This window comes from Odocoileus virginianus, chromosome 4 (genome assembly GCF_023699985.2).
Source record: "Odocoileus virginianus isolate 20LAN1187 ecotype Illinois chromosome 4, Ovbor_1.2, whole genome shotgun sequence".
Classification (NCBI taxonomy): Eukaryota; Metazoa; Chordata; class Mammalia; order Artiodactyla; family Cervidae; genus Odocoileus; species Odocoileus virginianus.
In genome coordinates, this window is record NC_069677.1 from 30,512,802 (window position 1) to 30,539,570 (window position 26,769).

Genomic DNA, 26,769 nt, shown 5'->3' on the forward strand with positions numbered 1-26,769 from the left:
TCTCCTGCTCCCCCAGCTCTCCCGCCTCCTGCTGCAGATCTCTTTCTGCTGCCTGGCAACCGCTCCACAGGCAATGTCACACAGGATTGCTTATTACAGCTTCAGAGAAATAAACAGGAGGGGGAAAATTCTGGCTGTTACATTAGAACTGCTATGTACAAATGCACCAGAGCCAGGTAATTCCAGGACTGATGCTATAGGAGAATTTTGCACTATGGTGCCTGGTCTTCCCTTCCAAGGGTATAGAGAAGAGTGAGGGGGGAAAATAGAAAGGGAGTCTTTAGATGGCTTTTAGCAAGTCATGTATTAAATGCAACCATCCTTTTGGCATAGACCTCAAATATAACTATTTCTGGGCTTTAAGAACCTTAGCGAGAAATTTTACAGTTGTCATTTGAAAAGTGCAGTGTGCGTATGAAGAGCAAAGTTCTAATGCTTATCATTATCATCTTGGCTCATAATGATTGTGTAGATGGTTTTAATAAGATTTAAGGGCACCACATCCACTATTTGAGAACTGAGTCAGGACCTATCTTTCTTTCAGTACAGTTTATTTGCTAATTTGCGGGTATTTTGTTCCTTTAAACATTCACTGATGTGTTGTCTCCGGTAACTGACAATGACAGAGCATATGTTTTACATCCAGCGGGGGATAGAATAGTGCAGAAGAGACCTGACGCCCTCCCAGTTTCCTAATACACGGAAGGCTGACAATTCAACGGATCACTGCAATAAACTCTGCTAAAGGATGAAGGGGGGAGGGGATGAAAAAACGGAAAAGTCTTGTTCTACTTTCCGTTCAGGATTCTGTGTTTCTCTGTGTTGACTTCCCTGTAGTACAAACGGTAAAGAACCTTCCTATGAGGCAGAAGACCAGGGTTCGATCCCTGGATTGGGAAGTTCCTCTGGAGAAAGGAATGACAATCCACTCCAGTATTCTTGCCTGGAGAATTCCATGGACAGAGAAGCCTGGCAGGCTACAGTCCGCGGGGTCGCAGAGTCGGCCACAACTGAGCGACTAATGTACACACGCGCGCACACACACACACACACACACACACACATACACACACACACACAGACATCGTTCTATATCAGGATTTCCTTTTGTGTCCTATCTATTTAGCCAGGCAATGGAAGGAAGCAGATTTCTTCCAAGCTCAGTTTCCTGAGGATGACATCTAGATAGCATAAACACTATTTGAAGTGTATCTTATCCAGAAACCCAAACTCACCTTCACCTTGACTGTAAAATCATTTCATGTTCCACTTTGTTGGCCTCAGTCACTGCAAGGAGTGAGACTGACCTATTTTCTGAAGCAAACTAGCTGTAAACAGTAACCAAGATCCCATCTTTGACCAGTTCTGGTCCACAAATCAGACTTAAAGGCATGGGTGTCCCTAACACAAATCACAGTATTCCAGAAAATGCAGAGAATTCTGTGCACAGTGAAATAATGTCATATCTTGATACAGTAGGATACAGATAGTGTCAAGGTTTCTAGATGGGCTAATGATTGGCAAACAGTAGATGTCCAAGGTATAGAAAAGGAAAGTCATTATGGAGTCATTGGCATGATATTGGAACCAGCGACGCTTACCAAGGAAAATTACTATCAAGAACCGGGCAAAAGTGCTAGGTAACCAAAGTGAAATAGCTAGAGCTCTGGGCTAGGCTCAGTTTTCAGAGTGTGAATGATAAGGAACAAAGAAGCATTCAACTGTCCAAGCAGACAGACTGGCCGAACACGCGGGACAGATTCAAGGCCTCAGCCTGATGCTCACATTACCAGGTAGACCAGAATATTCATTCACCTTCAGGACAAGGGGCAGTTTCAGTTCTCCTTACTCCTAGAATTCAGCACTTTGGTGACTAGATGCAACTTCTGGGGGTGGGGAGTGGAGGTGGGGAATGGGTTTCTGGCACCCCCAGCTGGTAGTGAAGGGTACACTGGATGGTCAGCAGAGAGGGGGAAGCCAGGCTTTGTCCAGGCAGCCCACCCAAGGCACAGACTTTGATCAGACAGACCTAGTTTTGAATCCTGGTTCTGATATTTAATGGCTATACAACCCTGGAAAAATCACTCAAGTTCCCGAGCTTCAGTTTTCTCCTCCGCAAGCTTTCAAAGAATGTCAGTAAGAGCTTTTATTAAAATTACCATTACACTGCAAAGGACCACAAACAGATAATCAGGAAACGGCTTGCTATAATATGAAAGCAAAACTTAGAAGTAATTAAATTGTTCCATCTAAACGTACGGAATTGGAAAATGAGGGTTAGTATTACTAATAACAATGAGATGACATGTTCTCAAGAGCTGAAATTGCAGAATATATGCCAAGTTGAAAAAAAAAAAATCCCCTGCCTCTATCTGCACCTGACTCCCAGTTTGCCTATCACATCACAGTATGTGTGCATACTACAAATATCCATGACTCTGTCTACTTGGCCAAAACTCTTGGTCTAATTCTCATTCTGTGTTACCTGGGAATCAAGAGTGGGGGGTGGGCTTGTTGACCATGAGAGGGGTCTCTATTACATATCCTTACAGCATATTTCTTATGCACTAACAGGAAGGTGCAAAATTCTAAGGATCCCATTGTCGCCACCTGGGCAGGTTTAACCTGTCCGTGTACTATACCTATTAGCCTAAGGGAGCTGACTCAGGCAGTTTCTGAACTCCTTTCAATTCAGGAATATCTCTGCTCCCATCCTAAGCTTCCTCCGCTGCCGCTGATCAGTTGCACAGTGGTACTCCGACTGTTTGTGACCTCCCTTCTGTCTTCCTGGTCTTCTGGCTTCCTTGGCTACAGCTCTGCTTTCCTGCCTACGCTTTTCACTTGATCTTGACAACAGAGTGTCAAGAAGCTTTCAGTTTTAATTTACTCATCTCTGGGGCTTCCTCTTGGTTGACAAGATACCCCACATGACTTTTAGCTGTGGTCTCTGGGAACCCAGTAGCAGGCACCTAAGTGTCAAAATCTGGTTCTCTGTTAAAGGTAAGTCAGATAGGTATGTATCTAGTTTTCTCAAACTTGTGAAATAAATGACAAACCTCAAAGCTCAGTATTTCTCAAAGTAGTTCAAGGAGCAGCTGCATCAAGGTCACCAAGGGTTTGTTTTTGTTTTTTTAAGTCAGGATTTAGAACCAAATACCAGATTTACCAGCTGGCTCCCCTAGCTGATCATTATAAACATTGAATTTTAAGGCTTATTCCCATAATCCTTTGAAGATTTGGGCCAAAAAAAAAAAAAAATTAAAAACCTTCCAGTAAATAAGTGATGATATAAATCCAATTGTTCAGCAATAATCTTTTTAAAATCACACCTACCCAGATATTTTTCTCTCTGCAAGAGCATAGGTATGCCCTTTTTTAAAGTTAATAAACCACTGATATAAAAACTAATAAACAAACAAAAAATAGTGATTCCTCAAGGGCAACAAAACAAGTCGTATGATGTGTTAAATGATTTTATTTACCCAGACTCCTGAACAGTTACTCATTTATTAAACAGATGCTATTAAGTGAATATTATGTCAGGCACCATTCCTGGTGTGGGAGTCACAGAGTCACTGCCTTCATTAAGCTCCCATTCTAGTGAAGAAGGCAGGCAATGGATAACTTACTAAAATAAATAATATTTCCAGGCCATAGTAATGGCATGAAGAAAATTAGAGCAGCTTGTGGAGTTTGCGATCACCTGGAGAGACAGTTTCACAGGGGGAGGGAGCAGGAACAACTTCTCAGAGATGGTATTTCAATACGGTCCTGGATGACATGAAGGAGGAACCATATGGAGATCAGAGGAGAAAGAGTAGTGAGTGTATGTGCGTAAGACAGGGGCAGCTTTGGTGTGTTTGAAGAGAAGCAGGTAGTACAGAGTGGGTGAGGGGAAAGCAGGAGGAGATGAGGGGAGGGGATCATGCAAGTCTTTGTAGGCTATAGTCAGGAGGTTATATTTTCCTTGGTTGCTAATGGGAAGCTATTTTAGAGTTTTGAGCAGGAAAGTTACATCATCGTATGTACATTAATTTTTTAAATCACTCTGTTATACAAAGTATAGAGTGATGAGGGCAAAGAGTGGGACCTAGAAATCAGCCACTGGGCTATTTCAGTAATCTATGGGAAGAGGCAATGGAACCTGGGTTAAAGTCAGATCAATGGAGACAGGGGAAAACTTCCAGATAAAATAAGGAAGTAGAGATGACAAGGTTTGTACTGTATATGGAAACCAAAGGAAACAGAGAAATCAAGAATGTCTATATAACTTGGCTTGACCACTTGGTTAAATGGTAGTATGTACTTGTGCTCAGACACTGAGTCGTGTCCAACTCCTTGTGACTCCCATGTACTCCCTGCCAAGCTCCTCTGTCCATGGGATTCTCCAGGCAAGATAGAGGAGCAGGTTGCCATTTCCTCCTCCAGGGGATGGTCCCAACTCAGGGTTCAAACCTGGATCCCCTGTGTCTTATGCACTGGCAGGCAGATTTTACCACTGTGCCACCTGGGCATCCCTAAATGGTTGTGCATTTTATCAAAATGAGAAGTCTAGAGAAAGAAAACTTCTGGAGAAGATATCAAGAGTTTTCTTTTGGTCATAATCAATTTGTGAAATCTTACAGATAGCTAAGATGTTGAATGAGAAGTTATGTATATTACTATAGAGCTCATAGCTCCAAATGAGATAAAACTTTGAGAGCCATCATCATTAAGAGATGAAATGACATAGAAGAATGAGGAGCTTTTTCAAGGAGTGGCTGTCCCTAGAGAAGAGGAGATATAGAATTGAGTGCTCACTCACTCTTACGTTTAGAGGACAGAGAAAGAGGAGTCAGTTAAGAAGGCTGAAAAGGAAAAGCCAATGAAGTTGGAGTAAAATGAGTGTGGTTACTTGAAAGCCAGCTGAATGTTTTCACATAGGACTTATATCATGGTCCGTAGGGACAGAAATGACTGTTCAGTAGCATGAAAGAAGGCTTGATGCCAAGGGTAATAAGTATTTGGACATTAATAACTGGTATTTATTTTGTATTTTAATAAATGAAAGACATGGGAATGGTACAAGTAAACTTTCCTAAATGACTTCCAAAATGGGAACATAGCTATTGAAAACAGCCCAACAAGAAGTGATACAAAATGCTATTTTCCCTAAGGGACTGAGATACATTCAAAGGCTGGTGGATTTTTTTTTTTAACTTCCTGTAGCAGCAAATCAACACCATCAAATAACTTATGGAAAAGGGCAAAATAAAATATGCTGATTAGACCTACTAGGACTTGGCATTTGTGAGAGGAAAGGTTAAGGTTGAATAAGTGGTAACTGAGAGCTAATATTCTTAGATTTTCAGTAGGTTACACAACAATTTAAGTCATAAGATGAAGAGGAGACAGGAGAGCAAAAGGACTATTTCAAGTTGTGGTGGGTTGTGTTTTCCTATGAGCTCATTAGCTCAGAGACTCTATAGCAGTAATGACACCCTGACTAGACAGGATAGGAAATTGCTTCCCCTTCTTAGTATTTACTGAGGTCCCCAAATGAAGGCATTCAGAACATTTACAAACTGGGTGACTAAAAAGTCATGGGACTAATTCCACATTTCATTTTTTTGTGAAACCTTGTTTGATTTCTTCTCCATACATTGTTTATAAAGCAACTCATACAGAGATTTTTATATCCATAAGAATCATTTTTTTCTCACACAGAGGAGTGATCACTCTTATGATTAATGTTGACTCTTTATTGACATTTAATATAGTTTACTTTAAAAAAATATGTTAGCAGATTTAAAGTTAAATCCACAAAAGAGAACAAATGCAGGCCAGATATTTTTCAGGGAGCTATTTTTTTCAAAACATCTACTCACATTTTTAGGAAAATTTTTTCTGTAAGAGTTTGACTACATGGATTTTAAATTAGCATACCACTGATTTATAGACTCAATAATAAAATGTTCACTTCATGGGAAACGAAGCCATAAATACAAGAAACAGTCTATACTGGCAGGTAGAAAAAACAGACTAAACTCTGCAGTTATGATGGGACCAGGTGTTAGGTAATGTTGATCTTTTACTTTTACTGATTTCTCCTCTTTACAATTCAGGGTCCTTTGCACTAAAATGCCTGTGCTGAATTAAACTTCACTGCCTGAAGTCACAGGAAATATGCGATTATCTCCATTAATAGATGGGAACAAAAGTAGGGACATTCCACAATGGTAGCAAACTCCTGACTCATGCCCAGTTGGCTTTAGGAAATGTTTTGTACTTAACATTGGATATGGGTGTGTCTGATTTTCTGGGAATTTACTTCAAAGAGAATAATGAAATGACACAGTGAAAACTTGGCTCTCTTCGAGCTGGGAAACCCTCCAGTTTTCTGATCCTAACCCTGTCCATTCAGGAAACAGACATGACCTTGCTCAAAGCTGTCTCTGAACAAAAAACTGTGCACTGATCCTTCCTATTTCAAAGGGCTTCCTTATAGAGGTAAAAGTTCCCTAAAGGAGACAGCAGTAATTAAGCAGAATGCTTGAGAGTGCTTCTGCTGGGAGGTTTGCATGGACCCACAGACAGCAACCTGTCTGCTAGGGGGGCTGAGAAAAAATTGCAAGAGGCCAGATGGCACCCCCACATACAGCCAGCATTGACTTGTAAATCACTGGTTTTCCAGGTGGTGGTAGTGATAAAGAACTCCCCTGCTACTGTAGGAGACATAAGAGACCAGGGTTCAATCCCTGGATTGGGAAGATCTCCTGGAGGAGGAAATGATAACCTACTCCAGTGTTCTTGCCTGGGAAATCCCATGGATAGAGGAGCCTGACATGCTATGGTCCATAGCATCCCAAAGAGTTGGACAGGACTGAAGCAAATTGGCATGCATGCATGCATCATATGTGATCAGCCCTCAAGATCATTTATATAGCGATTATTTCTCTTATCAACTCTGAAATCTTCAGCAAGATACTTACTTAATTTGCCCAGTCTCTACATAATAGTACTCAGTGCTTGGCATCATACCAGGTGCAAAACAAATGATTAAATCATATTAGCTTTTATTAGGTCATACTGCTAAGTCACTTCAGTCGTGTCCGACTCTGTGCGACCCCATCCCTGGGATTCTCCAGGCAAGAACACTGGAGTGGGTTGCCATTTCCTTCTCCAATGCATAAAAGTGAAAAGTGAAAGTGAAGTCGCTCAGTCATGTCTGACTCTTCACGACCCCATGGACTGAAGCCTACCAGGCTCCTCCATGGGATTTTCCAAGCGAGAGTACTGGAGTTGGGGTGCCATTGCCTATAGACTGACTTTAAAATGCCTCTCACACAGTAATGTCTTATTGTTTTACAAATATATTCAGTTGCAATTGTGCTTAGTGAAATGCAATGTTGACTAAAGACATTACTAAATTCACATATGTAGCAAGGAAATGTTAAACAACTACCATGTACTAGGGATTCTTATTCACGAACTTAATTTTGCGATTATGCATTTTCTTAATTAGCTGGTCCTAAAGGAAAAACTACTGTCATGTTAAAGCTCATGCAATTTATGACACTATAAGCTGTCTTGAGTAATAATTATATGTAATGTGAGGCACATAATGAGATCTTTAGTGCAGATGGGGGAAAGAGAAGTATAAAATCCAATTTTGAGTCAAATGGAGATATTTGAATATGGCTTGGAATAAAAGGAACTTTTAGGTAATTACTTTTTAAAGTTGTGTATTATAGTTATGTTGAACAATACCCATATTCTTAGAACTTTCAGGTTGAACTTGTTAAAGTGTCACAATGACTGCAAATTACTTTCAAATGGCTCATAAAAATAAAGGGAATGTGGGAAAATATTGATAGTTTTTGAATCTAGGTGAGGAGTATAAATTGACCACTGTATTATATTATTTTATCATCTTTACAGATGAAGATTTTCTTAATAACATTTTTTGAAGGGAAGAGACAAAAATATGGTCATACACTATCATCAAAAAATTCTCTATGAACATAGAATAACCTATTCTCAGTTACTCCGTTCAGAGGAGAAAACAGAGGACTGGCTGGTTAAGAGATCCATTCAAATAACCGGATAATACCAGAGCCTAAACACCTCCAGCAGAGAACATGGCAGTGCTCAGTCATCTATAGTGCTCCTTTACCTTGGTCAACATTTCAGAAATGGTGCGCTCAGTCACAAGGGAGACAAAGCAGGAGAGTGCAAATGGATCGATGTGAATCCACTCACACTAATGGAAAAGCAAGTTAAGTACCCTCCTGCGATGGGAAGGCAATCATGTCATTCTCTTCTAATATAAAGGCCAGCAGAATTTTCCTCACCAGAGAGAAAGAATAGTAACTCTTGCGTGCTGAATGTAAGTGACTTTCAGTGGCAATTGTGTTCAAATATTCAAACACTGTCAACACCAAAATTAATGAAATATATTTATTTTATGTTATCATGCAGCAAACTATCCAATTAAAATCTTAGCTAATATTACAGGTCAAGAAAAGTCTTTATGGTTAAATGACTATTGCTATACCAAATTTCTAGAAGATATTCAAGGCAGTTCCAAGCAGAGATGAGGCTGTTTATGATCTTTTATAAATATAATTATAGAAAAGCATCAACTGTCTACAATTCAGTTAGAAAGAACTTTCCACAAGCCACACTGAAATAATGGACACACTCAATCTGTAGTGTGGATAAGCAAATAATAATACTAATATTTAGTAAGAGCAAGCAAAAATACCATGAGGTAGTATGCATTTTATGTAATCTCCCACAACTTCAAGTCTAGAAAACAGTATTTTTCAGATACCCAGACAATTTTACAATACTGCACATCTTTTTATATTGCATCCACTCACAGAACAACATTGTAGCTTAGGTCTGTTTCCCCACTTCTCTCACTTACTGGGTGGGGTCTGCTATGTGGTTTGGAAAGGGAAATCTTGGATCTAGGCTACTGGTTACAGTTAGCACCCTGAAGAAATTCAAGTTTCCAAATAATGAAAGATGCAGACATAGGCTCTGCATTGTATGCAATAAAGCAGCAGAGAAAACCAATATTTGTGTCTAACCGTGTGTAAGGAAAGAGCATATAGAACTCCATAAGGCCAACGGGATTCCCAAAATCTGGTGACTTACAAATTCACTTAACCAATATACCCTATCTTCTCCCTGAACTGAAGACTCCATTTAATTGAAACTCTAGGGTCTGTATCTCTTAAAAATTATGCTTATACACTCACACACACACACTCACATATATATATTTCCTATATTTCAAAATACACCCATATTTGTGCCTTTTGTGTGGCAACAAAAAAAAGAGTGTCTTATCTGTTTTCTGTAGTAAACTGTGTCTACTTTGCCACGACATTCATGTAATGATGGCATTATCAGACAGATGATAAAGACATATCTCTCCTGGGTTTCTATTCTTGTGTTTAATGTGAGCACATTTGAAAATAATCACATATTCAGATTCTTGGTAAAATTGCAAAAGGTGTTTCCTTGACCATCTTCTTTACTGATTAATCAGTAGCATTTTGGTGAGATAGTTTTTTTTTCCCCCCTGAAGAACTTTAATTTTACTTAATGCAAATTTGCATCCCAAACAATTCACATAAAAACATAAAAGAAGTCTATTTTTTGTCTCAAATTGGTTATTATTTAAAAACACTTTACATCAAAGAAATAAAAAGCAAGATTTTAATTATACTTCATGAAAAACGTGTATATGTAGGGATATGATTAATATTAAACATAGCATACATTGATACCATTTCTTACTCTATTGAATAAAATGAGAAAGCCTTCCATTTTTAATCATCCACTATACAATACATTTTATACAGAAATGTGGGAGCAATGACATGCTATCTGCAAAGAGCTCAGAGCTGAACGTGGGTATTTTGGCTAGCAGTACAGTCCTGCATAACACAGCATTCTGCAATGTGTCAGCAGCTCAAAGCAATACTCTATTCTTTGGATCACTTATCCATTATTACTCTAGACAATGAGTATCTGATACAAAATAAAAGTGATAGATGCTGAGTGAACCAGTGAGTGTGTTCTGACTAAGAACAAATGGAAAAGACACCGTGGCTCATTGCCTGATGAAATTACTTTTGGGTATTTAAATACATCTTACATTATGTTATGCATGGACTGTTGATGCGAACTCTGGAAATTAGTCCTGGAATATTAACTGTTTCTACCCCATGAAAATGCGACTTAAATCTCCTAAATTGCACATCAGAAACAATTATTAAATAAATTTCCTTATATTTGTACTTGATTTATCAATATTTTAGAGGCATTATTTTAATATCCATCTGGCACTCCCTGATAGCATGCCCCCTACCCAACTCTCAAAATAAAAAGGGCAAAGAGGACAAGAGTGGAAAGAGCAGATATGTCTTCTAAGATACTGTATAATATTATTCCTGTTTGATTTTGAAATAGTGAATTTAGGACAGGAAAATGATTCATCATTTGTTGGAAAAACTATTTTTTTTGTAGACCTATGCTCTTCTTGGCATTTGGTTACATAGAAATGAATCTGTCTCCTGCAGTAAAAACCATGTAGCTGATTGACTTGGCATGGCATTCATGTTCATAACCCCATATTGTCATTTCTGTGATGCCCTCTGTAACCTTTTCTCAAATTGTGCTGCCAGTGAAGACTCTTGATAGTCCCTTGGACAGCAAGGAAATCAAGCCAGTCAATCCTAAAGGAAATCAACCCTGAATATTAATTAGAAGGGCTGATACTGAAGCTGAAGCTCCAATAATTTGGCCACCTGATGCAAGGAGCCGACTCATTGGAAAAGATCCTGATGCTGGGAAAGATTGAGGGCAGGAGGAGAAGAGAAACATAGGATGAGATGGTTGGATGACATCACCAACTCAATGGACATGAGTCTGAACAAACTCCAGGAGAGAGTGAAGGGCTGGGAAGGCTGGCATGCTACAGTCCATGGGGTAGCAAAGAGTTAGACATGATTTAATGACTGAACAACAACAATCTTCTTCCAATCTGTCCAAAATCAAGTTTGATAATTTCACTTTTATACTAAAAAATTCACATCTCCTACATGAGCCATTCTTATAGAATGAAGAACCAACTCTGTGGTTTTTTATCCAAGATCTACTCTTATGGAGCTGTATGAAGAACTATTCTCTGAGGAGAAGCTAACTTACATCTACCTCAACTTTTGATCTAGAAATTAATTTTTAAATGGTTATTGGAGTGGACATGAAAAGAGGTCCAATATCACTAATTATTAGAAATAAATTTCTAATCAGAACAATATTCTAATAGAGTTTGGGCTCATTTTAAACACAAATAAGGGGGAAAAAGGGAAATTTTTTGGTTAATAATAGATGGTGTAGAAGCTGAATTTGGGGAGAATATTCTGTACTTTGCCTAAGAAATTGTCAGGTCTTTCCCAGGAATCCTCATATTCTTTGAACGGGGTGGGAGGAGCAGGTTTTCTCTAAAATATGCCTCAAGCTGTAAAACACCAACTAGAATTCCTCCGAACTATCCTCAGTTGTTAAAATGTACTCTCTCACAAAGATAGAGATCACCTTTGAAACACAGTGTCAGACTTCAGGACATCATCTATAAAGTCCTAGACAAATATTTCACAAAGTCTCTCATATTTTGGATACTAGTCTTTTAAACTTATTCTGAAAGAACAAATAGATTCTTAAAGCTTTCTTTTTCCAAAAATAAAAGGCACATATGCATCTTTTATTCACTTGATAAATGTTCCAAAGGGAGAAATTTACTAAAATTTTCAACAAAAATATTAATAATAATGATCATAAGAAATCACTTCTAGAATGACTAATTAAAGCACTCTAAGAGGTAACTTAAATTTGGGAAATAACCTGACAAGGGAATCAATATGTGATGAATGTATTTCTACTTGCCAATTTAAAATAAATTTCCTCAAACATACTGAAATTCTCTAGAGTCAGATTTGTTAAGTACATTCATCTCAAGAGATAAATTATAATTAAACTATTATTAAATGTCCAACTTGTCTAATTTTCTATTTAGGATGAAATATTTTGCCTCTACCAAGGGAAGGCTACAGAAGTTTTGATAAATCTGTGTTTCAGGGATTTAAATGTGTTGTAGCTGTATGTCATAGAATTAATTCATCTATCAGAATACAAGGTTCATACTTCTTGGTTATAGAAAACGAAGACTTGGGTCTTGAATTGAAAAGCAGACAATTTTTCTGAGCATAAACCTATTTTGATGGAGGGATTCTGGGGGAAGGACACAGAAAACAGTGAATTGGGGCTCTACAGAGAAAGAGGAGTTCTTCCCTGGTGGTAAAGAATCCACCTGCAATCCAGGAGACCCCAGTTCAATTCCTGGGTTGGGAAGATCCCGTGAAGAAGGGTTAGGTTACCCACTCCCAGTATTCTCAGGCTGCACTAGTGGCTCAGCTGGTAAAGAATCTGCCTGTAATGCACGAGACCTGGGTTCAGTCCCTGGGTTGGGAAGATACCCCGGAGGAGGGCATGGCAACCCACTTCAGTATTCTTCCCTGGAGAATCCCCCATGGACAGGCAAGCCTGGCAGACTACAGCCCATGGAGTTGCAAAGAGTCGGATATGGCTGAGTGACTAAGCATAGCACAGCACAGAGAAAGAGGGAAAGGAGAAGAAATCGCCCAGTGGGTGACCTTACAGAGGAGCGATTCAGGGACAATGTGTCAGGATCTTCTACTCTGAGTGATACGTGTACAATAAACCTTCCCTAATAACTCAGATCTTTAACAAAATTATTTTGTGTAGCATGTTTGTCTTGGTGGTGGTTGTTCCTCAGCTGCTCAGTCATGTCATGTCCTACTCTTTTGCGACCCCATGGACTGTGGCCTGTCAGGCTCCTCTGTCCATGAGATTATCCAGGCAAGAACACTGGAATGGGTTGCCATTTCCTTCTGCAGAGGATCTTCCTGACAAAGGGATCAAATCCAAGTCTCCTGCCTGGCAGGTAAATTCTTTAACACTGAGCTACCTGGGAAGCGATTACATTGACGGAAGATGGTAAAGATGATATGGAGATATACATTGTCAGCTATTGAGAAGATAGACTTGACATAACATGATTTATCACCATTTCTTCTACTTGATCAAAGGCTGTTTGTGTTCAGGAACACTGTCTATTTCCATGGCCATGGTCCTTTATACATGCCTGGTCTATAGCAGATGCTCAATAAATATTAGCTGAATTGAATTAAACATATAAAAAAATACATGAAGTTGGCATCCTGTAGGCTGCTTTTATTTTCTGTTTTTGCTGAATGGGAGGTTCCTAGTAACAGACATCAAGGAATGCCTTCATGTCGTAAATTTGAATGGTGTCGGCTAAAATATGCAGTGAATATATTTTTCTCAGCTCCAACTTCCTGTCAGCTTTTCAAAACAGACAGATTGTCTTTCTCATTCAGCAGAAGTAGGAGGAGGTAGGGAAGACTTCACCCCGTCTGAACTGTTCACCTTCTTGGATTTGAGCACTTCTGGATGGCTCGAGAGATGCAACAAGAATCAATGTTGATTCTCTTCGGTTGCTATAAAAGAAAAAAAAAAATTTTTTTTTTGAGCTCTCTTCCCAAGTGTGAGGTCTAACATCTGGCACCAGCTAACCTGCAAAAAGATAATAAAATGTGTTCAGGGATTTAGAGGCACAGAGATGAGGATAATTTGTAGACCCAATTTCTAATAGTACAGGGGGAAATGCTTTCATCTGAATCACTGATGTGATCAAATAAAAATGAGTGAATACTCGCCAATTGCTAAAGCAATTTATCTCTCCAAATGTATTCAAAATGTTAATTTTATCAGGGTGCAAGCTGCTAAAATGCAGCTAGTAGATCATTAAATTTCAATAGGGAATAGACTTCATATTTAACATAAACAGTCAAGTCATTTTGGCTGCCTGCATCTTGTGCCACATTTAGAAAGCCTTCTGTGTAACCATAGGAACGGTTTTGCTAAAGCACTGTTGCTTGTGTAAATCCAATTCATTCTGAATTAGCTGAAAAAAAGGGGAAGGTTGCGTGATTTGTTTCTGCCCATTGCTTCCCAAGTTGCCTCTTAGAAAATGTGAAGAGAAAATTAAAAACAAGGTTTTTTTTTTTTTTTCTTTTCTTTTCTCTTTTTGGAGGATGGGCTAGGAATGAGACTGGGAGGCAGAATTCTTTTCTCCTGACAACATTGACATGATGGAGAATAAAAAATAATGAAGTGGTCTTCTACAGCTCAGAATCTATGCTGCTTAATTAAGCATTTTTCTCATTTGAAATATTTTCTATGCTTATTATTTTCTTAGTTTACAGTAATCTTTCTTAATAGAAGTGATTTAGGAACATACTCTTCATGGATATAATTTTACATGGCATAAAATCCCAACAGAAATTTATTTAACTCTTCTTTTGACTTGTAGATTTGAGGAGCTCGCAGCCACACATAACATAATAGTGAATTAGATTAATCACATTAGTTTCCTTTTAATACCCAGATTAAAGCAGCTAATTGTGGGGATATTGAGAGAAGAGAGTATTTCCTCATGTGATGCTCTAACAAAAAAGCAGGTTTGGATGGGCTGAGCCAGGGGACTGTTTAGGGCAGCCAGAGGGAAGTGGGAAGATACTGATTTTCCAGAGAAAATAAGGAATGTTCTCCTCTGTGCTTTCTCCAATCTGAAAATTCTTCCAACATCATATCCTTCTGATCTTCAAGGCCCAGTTCACTGGCTTCAAGATAATTTCTCTAGTCCCGACCTTTCAATAACAATTACTAATCCTTTCATTATCATCCTGTTCATTGCAGATACTTCTGTGCTAATCATATACCTACTCTCTTTCTTTATTACAAGTGACTGTTCAACTATCCACCTCCCATACCAGAATGTAAACTACTTATGGATAGAAAATATTTCTTTCTTTTTTTAAAAAAAATCCTGCTGAAGTCAAGGGCATTATACTTAGTTTTCCCAGGCAAGAATACTGGAGTAGGTTGCCACTTCCTTCTCCAGAGGATCTTCCCAAACCAGGGATTGAATCTGGGTCTCCTGCAGTGCAGGAGGTTTCTTTACACTCTGAGCCACTAGGAAAGTCCCAATAACTCATAAATAAATGTTTTTGACTACTAACGGGAGGAAGGACTGAAAGGCAGTGGGTATGCCAAGGGCAGGCATATCCTACTTCAGTTTTATGGAGCTTGAGGGTAGGAGGTAGCACTATGGGAGATAGGCAGATCCAGAGGAAGGGAGGGAAAAGGAAAGGGGAAGTTATTAAATTCATCAAATATAAAACAATCCTTAGAGGACTTCTGCACTAGGCTAAAAAAGGGACCCTTGAAACAGATCCACACCCTAATCCCCAGAACCTTATTTGGAAACAGTCTTTGAAGATTTAACTAAATTAGGATTTTGAGATGATGAGATGGTTCTAGGCCATCTGGGTGGCCCGAAAAGCAATCACTTGTATTTTCTAAGAAAGAGAGAGATAATACAGATAAAAGGAGAGAAGGAAAAAAAAAAAAAAAAAAAAGGAGAGAAGGCAATGTGAAGCTAGAGGCAGACATTAGCAATGGAATGCCAACAGTCACAAGAAGCCGGAAGAGGCAGGAACCAATTCTAACCTAGAGTTCCAGAAAGTGCGTGGCCCTGTCAACACCTTGATTTCAGACCAGAAATACTGATTATGTGGCTTCTGGACTCTAAAACTGTGAGAGAATAAATATCTTAAATTTTTAAATCCATCAGGTCTGTAGTAGTCTGTTACAGCAATTCTAGGAACCTAATGCAACACTGATAGTATTCCCATTTATTAAGGAAGAAAAGAACTGAAATTAAGAAAGCACTATCAACTTAACCACATGCACATAGATAATGGCTTGTTGGGAATGAAACCCAATCCAAGCAACTTCAAAGCTGCTTATACAGTTTTTGCTCAACTAGCTTGTGTGGGGCAAAACTCCCTCCAAGCCACATTCTGTTTTCTGGAATCAATGTGGCACTGTTCTGTGGACTGAGACTGTAACTGCACTGTCTCCTGCAGCAAAATAGAAAGAGAAATTTCAATTAGTTGACTTACTAATTTAGGTACTGCAGGAGTTGGTGATGGACAGGGAGGCCTGGCATGCTGTGATTCATGGGGTCGCAAAGAGTCGGACATGACTGAGCGACTGAACTGAACTGAACTGATAGGATTCTCTCATAATTATACCCTAAAGTATGAAACTACATGACTAACATTTTTTTGAAATTTTAATTATAGGTATCCAACCAGTGATCTTGCCTGTTCTGCTCTCCTCTGTCCCTAGTTCTTTTTCAATATTAAGTGAGACATGGCAGATTGCTTTCAGTTTTTGTTGAAAGAAGACTTCATCTTCTAGTAAGCATTACCTCATCTAGTAAGCATTCACCCACAAATATCTACTGAGACCATACCATGCACCAAAACCTGTTTATATGCTTAAAAACATTACTAATAACTAGAAATGTCTACCAGTTTTGGATTTATATTTTAGTAGGGAATAGAAAAAATAAAACAACACAAACAACTAAAAACTAGATAAATATGTAATATAATTAATGTTATATTTTGAAAAGTACTAGGGAGAAAAATAAAGCCAGGGAAATAAGAAATGGTAGGAGTCTGAGTGGAGAGTGGTTATGTGAAACAGTCGAGGAAGATTTCTGTGAGAAAGGGACAGCTCACCAAGGACCTGAATGAGATAAGAGAACATGGGCGTATACTGGGGGGAAAGCATTCCAGGCAGATGGATGAGCAAACTTGAAGATGCGAAGGGAGAGAAAATGAGATCAGTGGGACATGAGATACACACTGTATAGGACATGTGAGACCATTGAAAGGACTCCGGATTTTATTCTGAGTGAGATTGAAAGCCATTAGAAGGTTTTGAGTTAACATTATCTAGTTTACATTTAAAAGGGTCACTCAAGGGTCCTGTAAAAACCTATGCTTTACCAAACAAAGCAGGTAGGCCATTTGGAAGGTCATAACTGTATCAATATTTAATGAAAAACAAGCAACTTATCTAATTGATTATCTTGAAATTGTCTCACCAATGAGTCTCTCAGAGACATGAGTCTATGTATGACACTCTGTTTTACTTTTGCCCTTATAGATTTTCATAAAGAAATTCAAAACACAAACGACCTACAGGGTTAAAATGTCTCGCTATAATATTGAGCCTTTCTATCACAAGAGAAGGAAAACAGGGAGAAAATTAATTTTTGAAAAACCTAGTCTTTTCCTAATGCCCTACATTTCCTATAGCCTAAGCCAGTAAGAACAGCTTTGACTTTATTTTCTTTACATTTCTGGGAATCCTTTAAAAATTATAAAATATAATGTTCACTATTTCTGCTTCATCAGGGACCCTTACCCTAAATGAATTTGTAATTCAGAATTTCTTTTACATATAAATATAGATAAATCTAAAATTTTGCTTAAATATTACTATTATTTGCAGGTTCCCAGGTGGTTGAGTGGTAAAGAATCCCCTTGCCAATGCAGGAAACACAGGAGATGCGGGTTCAATCCCTGGGTTGGAAAGATCCCCTGGAGGAGGAAACGACAACCCACTCCAGTATTCTTGCCTGGAAAATTCCATGGACAGAGGAGCCTGGCAGGCCACAGTCTGTGGGATCACAAGGAGCTGGATGTCACTGAGCACGCATGCAGGCACTATTATTTTCACACATGGCGTGGATTCTCCACATACAAAGGTGAGGCAGAAAATAAAAAAGAGCAGAAGAAAGACCAAGAGTGTTAAGCAGAGAAGGGGTGGAAAAAGAAGCAAGAAGCAGATCGAAGATTCCAAAGTGCTATATTTTATTTCATATATCTGTGACTTCGGAAGTACCTAATTATGTGGTTTATATCCCATAAACCCCATTATCACTACCTTGTAGCAGCTTTATCAATTGTAGACATGATCCTGAAATTTCTAAACAATCTTGTATATGTAACACGCACAAATCTATCCAATTTTAGTGACAGAAACATCTTAGGAGGTTTGGAAATCTAGTTTGAAGACACATTTGAAAATCAAGAGTACAACTTTAAAACATCCTGGGACTTTAAGATCATACCAACTAGTTTTCTTTTTGAGACTTCAAAAATATTTCAATTAGATTTTATCCCATTTTCCTGTTTTCAAGAAGACAGAGTACCACAAGAACCATTCTTAGTTCAGTGCCTCTCACTTAAGAAAACACGAGAAGTTACTCCATAAACAGATAAACAGAATAATAAGGAATTCTTCAAACTCAGTTTAACAGCTTTCCTGTAACCCATGTCAGTCTGATTTCACATTTGAGAAGGAGCTGTTTCATCTGCGTCAGATTATGCAACTTCAGAAATACTTCTTGAAATAAAAATTCCAAAGTGCTCTTACAGTAAAAACAAGGTATTTTGTTTTTATTAAAAGTATAATTTTTACAAATAATCTGCCATTGTTTATATTTTAAAATCCTATTTTTCTTCCTGTGTTTAAAACAAAATGGGAATTCTGCATCTCCATTTTTCATTTATCCCTGACAGCATTGCTAACATTGTTCCCTTCTACATTGCCTTCATTTTTCATGAACACTTGGCTGTGTTTACCCTAAGAAACCAGGAAGCAAACTTGAAAGGACAGATGTTTAAAAAAAAAAAAAAAAAGAGTTGATTTTAGTAGCCAGCCCCAAGCTCAGTTACTGGCTAATGACAATAGCACTGGAATTCCCCAGTGGATTTCTGTGGTTTTTGGTTTTTTTTTTAAGCCCTGAGGGGGAAGAATTGGTTGGCAGGTAACAGGAAGGTCAAAGTGTCAACATCTAGAACTTCAACTTGTGGAATAGACTCCAAATTTTAAAAATAATGGGATGCTTTTGGATTCTTCTGTTGTGTTTTCACAGATATGTAGGTTTTAACATGAATAATACATCAAACACATGATACCTAAAAAGAGGGATGCGTGGAAAATTCTTTCATTCCTACACTAGTTCAAATATCTTGGGATAACAGTGAGGAAAATAGCAAAATGTTCAGTATTTTGCTAAACCTGGGTACAGTTCTCACAAAAGTAAATAGCACAGTCTCCAGGGGTATGTTGTCTGTGTTCAAATCCTAGCTACCAACTTACCAGCATTGTGATTTTAAGCAAACAATTTAACCTGGCAATGTTTCAGGTTCCTTATCTTTAAAATGGGAACAAAAAAATACCTACCTCAAGGAGTTATTAAAGTAATTAAATGAATTATAATTTGCTGAGGCAATTAAATGAGTGAAATGAAGTGTTAGTTACTCAGCTGTGCCCGACTCTTTGCGACCCCATGGACTGCAGCCCACTAGGTTCCTCTGTCCATGGGATTTTCCAGGCAAGGATACTGGAGTGGGTTGCCATTTCCTTCTCCAGGGGATCTTCCCAGCTCAGGGATCAAACCAGGGTCTCCTGCACTGCAGGCAGATTCTTTTCTGACTGAGCTATGAAATGAATAAAGTTATGTAAAGAGCTGAGAAGAATGCCTACACTCAGAATTAGCACTCTCTAAGCTTTAACAAGTATTTTTCTTAAATATATGAAAATTTCTCTGGTGTTAAAAGTTGTGGCATTCTACAGTTACAAAAGTAACTCAATGGAGGAAAGATAGTTTTTTCAACAAATGGTCCTAGAAAACTCCATATTCATAGGTTAAAAAAATGAGCCCTCACCAAAGCCACACACCTTATACAAAAATTAACCCAAAATGAATCATGGATTTAAATGTAAAATCTTACCCTGTAAAATTTTCAGGAAAAAATAGAAAATTTTAAGGATCTAGGGCTAGACTAAGTGATCATAGACATGAACCATAAAAGGAAAAATTTGTGATAACTTCAATCACAGCAAAATTTTAAATCATTTGAACTCTGAAGACTCTCATTAAAGATTTTCGTTAAGAGAATGAAAAGACAGACTACCCATTGGAAGAAAATATTTTTGAATTACATATCTGACAGAGGATTAGTAACTAGAATATGTAGAGAACTCTAAAAACTCAGTAGTAAAGATCACACAATCCAATCAGAAAGTAAGCATAAGACATGAACGAATATTTCACCAGGGGGTATACACATGATTTTCACTTAAGCTAAAAATATATTCAGTCTCATTAGCCATTAGGGAAAGGAAGACTAAAACCAACACCAATGAGATATCACTACACACCTATCAGGATGATTGAAAGAAAAATTAATGACAGCAGTAATTGGAGAAACAGGATCACTCCTACATTGCTGGTGAAAATTCAAATGGTACAGTCACCCTGGAAAACACTTTGGCAGTTTCCTGTAAAACCAAATGCCCAATTACTACACAATTCAAAAACTGCTTTCCTGGGCATTTATCCCTGAGAAATAAAATCTTATGTTCACATAAAAATCTGTAGGTGGGGACTTCCGTGGCAGTTCAGAGGTTAAGAGTCCACCTCCCAATGCAGGGGAGGCAGGTTCAACCCCTGGTCAGGTAACTAGGATCCCACATGCCTCAGAATGACTAAACCCGTGTGCCTCAGCCACACACTAGAGAGCCCAGACACCACAACTAGAGAGAAGCCCCACAGGCCGCAATGGAAAGATCCTGCGTGCCACAACTAAGACCCAAAGCAGCGACAAAACAATAAATAAATACTTTTAAAAAATCTGTAAGTGAATGTCTATCACAACTTTATTTAAAATAGCCTAGGATTGTAAACAACCCAGATGTCCTGAGGTGGGTGAATGGCTATACAAATAGTGGAACATACACCACAAAATTTTACTCAGCAATAAAAAGGAACAATAGACACACACATCAACTTAGATGAATCTTCAGGGAATCAAGCTGAGTGAAAAGCACCACCACAGGCCACATCATGGACGACTCAATTTATATAGCACTTTGAAGTCACAAAATTTTAGAACTGAAGAAGAAATTAGTGGCTGGCAGGTGTTAGGGGTAGAGGGGAAGGAAAAGTGTAATACTGGAGTGGGCTGCCATGTCCTCCTCCAGGATAAAGGGTGGCATCTCTTTTTTACAACTGCATGTGAATCCACAATTATTTCAAAACTGGAAGATTAATCTTAAAAGGAGTTATGGGGCTAAAGTATTCTTTTTAAGAAAGAGTTTCTTCATCCCTACCTAATTAAAACTTCAATTAGACCCATTCTAACAGAAAATATAGCCTAGTTTTCAAGAATTTGTGAGAAAGTTTTTCCCATTTAGTGTTCTCCCCTCATCAAAAAAAGTCTTCCTCATCTAATCTAAATAGCTCATGCTCTCTATCTGCTTATTTTCTCTGAGCCTAATGAGAGAGAAAAGGTCACCATCCTCAGAACGTTATTCCTCATATAGAAAATGACATTTTTAAATGGAAATAATTTAATTATCGCTTTCAACTGATATTTCACTGGCTGAATGTCTGACAAGCTCTCCTATCTGTTCAAATGATAGAATTTCATAATCTTTTCATTTCTTTGGATTTGGAAAGTAGAAACAAACCAATTGAAAACCTGGATACTCACTTTTACCTGTTCCTCTTTTAATGAAAGTGATGGATATTTTTGCTTCTTTGCTAGGACTTGGGTGGTGGGGAATATTTTGGTGCTAATTGTACTAATGAGTCATGTCCATTTTGGAGGAGAATATTCATTGTTGAACAAGCATAATGCCTTAACTTTCTGGCTTATTTCCAGAATCACAATTTTTTTTCCCCCATGGTTGGTAAGCCAATTGCTATTTCAAAAGAGAAATGATCTGGCCTGGAGCTATACTTAAATTTAAGACTGCATTATTATTTGGTGGGATATGGTTGTATTGACAGCATTGTCACTGGGGTGTGTGACCCTCAGGGTCCAACCGGTTGCAAAACTCATCTTTACTGTCTCTGCTCAGTGAGTGATATTGTGTTTCCTTCTCAGGAGGAGGCTGGCACAGTCAGTGCCAAGAAGGCAAACATTAATCTCCTATCACCCCTTTAAGCCTTAATAAAATTGACTCAACTGATCCTCAAAGCAATGTGCCATTCTCTCAAATACAGTCCACTGTCATCAATTAGGAGGAGGAAACTGATTTGGGTGCTTTTATGATAGGGAAAAAAAAATGGATGTAAACATGTCATTTATCTGTAAAAGCGTTTTTTCCTGGTTGTCAAAGTTACCTGTCTTCTGCTTTTCTTTCTTGAAAACAAAACAAAACTACAACCACAGTAAAAAATCTTCTGTCTTGTTTTCTTGACTTTATTGATGACAGTTGGTTACAATTGTGCAGAAATGGCCTGAGGTGCGGCATCTCAATAGGAAGACAGCATCACAATGAGAAGTTGTGATCGAGCATAAAAGAAGTGCTGCAGTTTCAATATGGGTGTTTTTTAAGGTAGAAAATATTTTATTTTTTCCTTTAGACTAAGAGCTAAAAATGCAACCGGGGCTGATTTATTACAATAGAGAAGTCTAGCCTAGGACACGCTCCTTTGATTTTTTATAACAAAAGCTAAGCCTCTTCTCTATGTCATCAGCATGATCTTAAATTAGCATGACTATCCACTGATTGCCTCTAATTCCTGGGAACTGGATATAAGAAATAACGAAGTGTTAGGTCTTTAGCATCAGCAGGATGCTGGTTGGGAGGCCTTTCTTGAACATAAATGAAACAATAAATGAATGTGATAGTGCTTCATAGACTGTCAAGTGTTAAGCAAATAAAAAATTGTTTCTGTGATAAGTCAGAACAAAAAAATACTAGATATAGGTGGAAGCAAGGGCTTCCCTGGTGTCTCAGCTGGTAAAGAATCTGCCTGCAATGCAGAAGACCCTGGTTCAACTCCTGGGTCAGGAAGTTCCCCTGTAGAAGGGATAGGCTACCCACTCCAGTATTCTTGGGCTTCCCTGGTGGCTCAGGTGTAAAGAATCCAGCTGGAATATAGGAGACCTGGGTTTGATCCCTGGGTTGGGAAGATCCCCTGGAAGAGGGCATGGCCACGCACTCCAGTATTCTTGCCTGGAGAATCCCCATAGACAGAGCAGCCTGGTGGGCTATAGTCCACGGGGTCAACAAATAGTCGGACATAACTGAGCGGCAAGCACAGTACATACGTAGAAGCAAAAGTCTGCATGTTTTTCTCTAATAGAAAATAAGTCCTTTGAAAATCAAGAATTTTGCCATTATGTTCATCTTGGTGATTTACCTCTCCTGAAAAAAACCACTTCAGTCTTCTGATCACTACCCAATTTAGGGCACAGTATACAAATGATGTTTTCTGCAGGAGTGCTTGAATTAACTCCGATAAATGAAAGAAGAGGTGCTGGCCCATCAGCAGCAGCCAACATGTGCCCGGGGTACTTCTCTACGCTGTTGTGAACCTGAACACAGTCGTCTCTCACCAGGTACCCATGTGACAAATGACTCACCTGTGTAAAGGCATCTGGTCTGGGATCAAATTATTTTATACATATTAATCAGCTTTGACTGGGTCTTTGTTCTTTCCTTAGGCACTTTAAAATTGTCAATAAAAACATCTAACTATACGATTTCAATAAGATTTAACTCAGTACTACAATCTCTTCTCACCCTCGAGTTGTGCTTTGGAAATGAATCTACATTTGCCCTCTAGAAATCTTCGAGATGCAGAGAAGAGAGGAAATGATATGTATAAGGTGTGGTGGTGACTGTGCAGGAAAGAGTGCTTAATGTTGACTTTGCGGGTGAGGGTTCTGTTGGAAAAGTTTACTCAGGGAAGATGACATTTCACTTGAGCCTGAAAAGGTGGGTCGATGCTGAGAGGCAAGGAGTACAATCACGCCCTGCCAAAGGAAGAGCTTTCATTTTAATCTCTTCCTTTCTCTGGAAACAGAAGAAAATCTACCAAACGGGTCTTAGCTTCACTGAATTCTAAAAGAATCATATGGTAGTAAAGCAAGACATTAAAGCATTGTCCAGATAGACCATTGTAACAAATTTTAGTTCTCTCTTGCTCCTTTTCAAGGAAAGCCAATATACTGTGATTAAAAGCATGGGATTTGGGATCAGTCAAGATTTGGGTTCAAATCTCAGTTCTGCTACTTGAGCAAGTTATTTAACCTTTATAAAGCTCATTTTCTTTTTCATTAATATGAGGCTTAGAATGGTATTTAACTCATTAGAATTTTGTTAGGATTAAATGGCAGCATGCACTAAAGGGGCTTAACCTAACGCCTTGCTCACAGAAAGCACCTAACAAACATAAGCTATTGTCATCACCAGGAATCTCGCCCTTCACTACTGTATTGCTCATCCCCTCACTCTCCATTGTGCAAGAAAACATAAATAATCTAGGCCTAGGTAAAATGTTTTGATTTTGGAACATGGATTTGGCTAAAGACTGTCCCGAAGAAGAAAAGGTGTTTAGCATGTACCCAACCTCACCACGAACGGAATCACGCTGGAAACCAAGTGGAGTGCTCCGTGCCATCCTCACATCACAGAGGAAATCTACGAGGCTGCGCCTTCTCATTTCCAGCAGCAGCAGTTACAGCAGGGGTTGATTTACGAGGCCTCCCACAGCCTGGGCCATCGGAGAGTACTGAGGAGATCATCAGCCTTGGGAGGGTCACTGTTTAGACTTGAGCAATCTGTGTAAGCTTGGACTCTCCACCAGAATTGTGGCTCATTATGCTGCTTGGCTATTAACCATCAGCGTTCATTTTGCAATATAAATTCTGCTCTCTTGGCTACCCCACTGATCTGGTTATAATGTGTGTGTGTGATGGAAAAGTACAAAGGAAAAAGATGAAAATTTAAAAACTTACTAAAACTATAATAGCAGTTGATGACAACCCTGATTTCCTCATGCAAATGAATTCTTTTTGCTAAACATCAATGTTCCAACTTAACCCACTGCCCCAATTCTAAGTATCATGTTTAATTAGGTATGTTAATGCTCCTGTTATTATTGATTTGGATTTTTTTCCCATCCAAAAACTTATTTGGGGTTTGTCTTGCTTTTTCATTCGCCACTCTAATTTATTTTCCCTTTTTAAATTTATGTATATCCTATTTCAGCTTTTTGGGGGAGGAGAAGGAGGGGCACACAGAATGTTTTAAAGGATATTACACTAAGACTTCAATTTAGCATTAACAAGAAACCATTATACTGATCCATTCTGGGACATGCACACACAAAACTCATTGCCAAACAAAACAACAAATCTATGTACCTTGTACTGCACTAGGTTCCAAGGATAGTAAAGATGAATACATATGTTTCCTCTCTTGATAGGGTGGTCCTCAGTGATGAGGTCTGTGCTTCTCAGTCACTTCCTGTGAAAGCATTCTGGGGCTTTACTTAGTTCCTTAATTTTAATGAAAGGTACCAACTAGCACTTTCAATGACTCTGGCTTGCTGAGGACTATGTTAACCATTTACTGCTGAGCCTCCCTGCAGAAAACTATGAATTAAATGTGGGGAACAATATCAGACTTAAATAGCAGCATGGAATAGTTTTATATTATATAAAATACTTCATGCATTTAATAGCATCTGCATACTTTAATAGAGCTGTATAGCCTTGCAATGCAGTTTATTTTATAATAACTATTTCATTCTCAATTTCTTTACAGGCCATGGGCCATAGCCTTAGCTGCACATAATGACCTTAACTTGGCTTCTCTTTTATCTCTCTCAAACCTGCTTAACCATTCTCACCTATAGGTCCCATACCTTAGGGTGAATTGCATATTCCAACATGTCTAGGTCTTAAAGGATTCCCTGTAACACATTGCTACCCAACTGGAGATGGGTATCCCAGTGCCATATCACTCCCTGTTAGGAAAGATATGTATCACTATTTTCCAGAGGCCCCGCTGCAAACATAACCCTAAGTAAAACTCTCACTTGAAATTCAAAGAGTTTCTTGCTTCTGATTTTGGAAAAATGTCAGTAACTGTAGGAGAAACTCTATTTTTTTTTTTTTTTTTTTGGTAGCAAAGCTATTTTCTGTATGAGTTAACAAAGTGTTATAAATTTCTCTGTGGATCTCAGTCTCACTGCTGTTTCTTCTTGAATACTATCCATTCTTATCTTACTTTTATTTATAAATTCACTAAGTAGGTCCTTCTAATTCTAAGAATTTCTTAAACAATCTACCCCTTAACCCATAAGTTTCAAAGGAAAAAAAAAGTTTTCTTTATCTTCTGTATTATCCAGCAGATATTCATATCTGTAACTGGTGTGACCATGATATGATGAGGAAAATTTCCCATTGCCAGAGTTTGAACAAAGCCACATCAACACCAACTACTGGGGTCTACTGGACATCTCTGATAACTAGGATACAGGACAGCTGAGAGACCCAGAAAGAGCTCACTTTTAAGCTCCCCACTGTTGGTCTACCTGTAAACAGGAAGATGTTTGGAAGGTGTAAATCATAATATTAAAAAAAAAAAATCCAAAAGGCTGATGTGAGTAATTGTTCTATTTGGAACCAGACATGGACAAGGAAAAATTAATACCCTGGGAAACAAAATGAAAACACGGTTTCTCTGCTTAGCCCAAATAAAACACAATTCCTTTAAAGCTGATCCAAACATTTTAACAAAGGTGCACCAGAGGAAATGTCAATCAAATCATTTCCCCAGGACACTGTGTGATTCTTATCAATCACATTATAAGGATTAGGAAAACCTGATGCAGTTCCTTGGCTGTACTGCCACTAATCTTACTTTTAATAA

The 26,769-nt window shown here is 38.4% G+C and overlaps 1 long non-coding RNA gene across 2 annotated transcripts in view; it reads right to left on the reverse strand.

The window, feature by feature from the left end:
- The window catches only part of LOC110136434 (uncharacterized), a 129,945-nt gene that overhangs the window by 15,032 nt on the left and 88,144 nt on the right, over positions 1–26,769 (reverse strand). The window contains exon 3 of one of the 2 annotated variants that reach the window (XR_002313655.2): positions 13,297–13,598. The exons of the other annotated variant lie outside the window; for it this stretch is intronic. This is a non-coding gene — a long non-coding RNA (uncharacterized lncRNA). Of the gene's footprint in view, positions 1–13,296; positions 13,599–26,769 lie in introns of those variants that run through there. 2 annotated transcript variants of the gene reach the window in all.